Source organism: Apodemus sylvaticus, chromosome 15 (genome assembly GCF_947179515.1).
Source record: "Apodemus sylvaticus chromosome 15, mApoSyl1.1, whole genome shotgun sequence".
Taxonomy (NCBI): Eukaryota; Metazoa; Chordata; class Mammalia; order Rodentia; family Muridae; genus Apodemus; species Apodemus sylvaticus.
In genome coordinates this window covers 74,319,948-74,321,932 of record NC_067486.1, presented here as the reverse complement: position 1 = coordinate 74,321,932, position 1,985 = coordinate 74,319,948, and positions in this window count along the sequence as shown.

Here is a 1,985-nt window from a genome sequence, read left to right as displayed (position 1 = left end):
ATAACACACATGAACTGTCCTAGACTTTGATTCTAGAACAACTCAATTTATGACAGCTGTCAGAAGCACACTACAGAACCGACTCTGAGATTATGATTTTGTGGTCTGTGATGAACCAACTGCAGGGAAATTAAGACCTCATCCACCAGTTAAAGGAATGCAAACTGCTGTTTTCATGTTTTAGCAGTATAAATACTGTAGCAGAGATGAATTGATAACTAGTGTAGTAGAGTTGAGAAAGAGCGGTTAACTTAAGGAGTAGCTATTGGTGAGGGAATTTGGGTACATTCCCTAGAGAAAATAGCCTATTATTTATTGAAAACTGGGGTGCTAAAAGGTCCTCCCTAGCAATCTTTGAAGTGATTCTTATCACTTGCACATAGAGATCATATCAACTGGTGAGAAGCTCCATCTAAACTTAATTGTGAGACCAGCAGAACTTCACAGAAGTTTAATTTACAGTTCACAAAGTAAAACTGGATGTCAGGATAAGAAGTGTGCTTGCTTCAGAGAACAGGGGTATGTCTTGCATAGCCTTAGTTTCTCCTCACATCTGTGGTACTCCTGGTTATTCAGTATTCTTGGTCACACAGGGCAAACTGTTCCAAAGTAAAGAATAAAGCAATTGCATTCTGCACATCAAACCATTAAAAACAAAGTAGATCACAGAGAATACCACATTGGAATATAGAACTGAAGTATTTAGCAAGTGATGAGGAAAATTTCAGTCGGAGCTAGAACAAGAAAGGGCATGTCAGGCTACATATGTGTAGTAAGGTCTCTTGCCAAGTGTCTCATGTGAGCTCCCATATACTATACGACAGTGGCACAAGGGTTATTTCTTGAGATGGGGTATCCTGTAGAGTCTCTACCAAGCTCTATCAGAAGATGGTAAAAACATCTACGCCATTGGCATCCATGTGCATTGGAGAACACTCAAAACATACGGAGGTGGATATCAGGCACGAAATAAACTAGACACTGCACAAGCCTGAGGAAAGCAGCTTACTCTGACCTGGGGACAAGCTTATGTGTAGAATCATAAACTCGGCAGCCTGCCACGGTGACTACAAAACAAAGGGAGACATTTTACATAACCATTAAGCAGGTCCAACAGGATTAGGAAAATTGGATTAGCAAGTGTCTCAGACTCCCATCTCTCCCCATTCAGCTCAGGCTCACTCTAGTACAAGAAGGAAACTGTGGTGGCTCTCCTTAGATTGTCCAGCTCAGAAGGTAGGCGGTGCACCCAAAATGACCCGCTGTAACAATATAGCCCCAGGCAAGCCTGTTGAATTCTGGTGATGCTACATACAAAATGGAGAAAGTTCTGGTCAGTGTCACTGATTTGTAATGAGAAACAAATCGTTCAAAATAAATATACAATTTTCCTTGGCACACAGAAGTATACATAATATACAAAGTTTGTGCAAATTTAAAGCCTTTTTAAGTTGACAAAGAATTTATTAGGAACCATAATTTAATCTTGATAATTTCAGGCATGATAGCAAACATAGTAAGGCTTTTTTCTTTCCTTATAAATTCAGGAATAAATTTGACCTAATCACATACTTGCAGCCATGACATGTGAGGTTTTTTTTCCTTATAAATAACTGCCTCCTTTCATTTAATGGAAGAACATTATTGCTGTTCTTTGGCACATTCAAATGGCAACATTACTGCTTGTGTTCTGTGAATATATTGTATTCTGTGACTATATATGTATTGCTTCTACATGGGTTATATACTTGCCTGCGTGTATGATGACCAAAGATAGTTACTAAGTTACATGTACACTGCTGTGCTGAAAGAGAAGATTTGTATCGTGAGCAAGCTAATGTGAGGTTTTTATCGTGATAGTCAGTATGGTGTTCAGTTGTTTTCTGACATCTAAAATGTAATAGTATTGACGAAGTAGCATGTAATACTCAATGCATGCTTGCATTCATGTCCAAATTCATTTTAACACATTTCCTCAAAGGCTG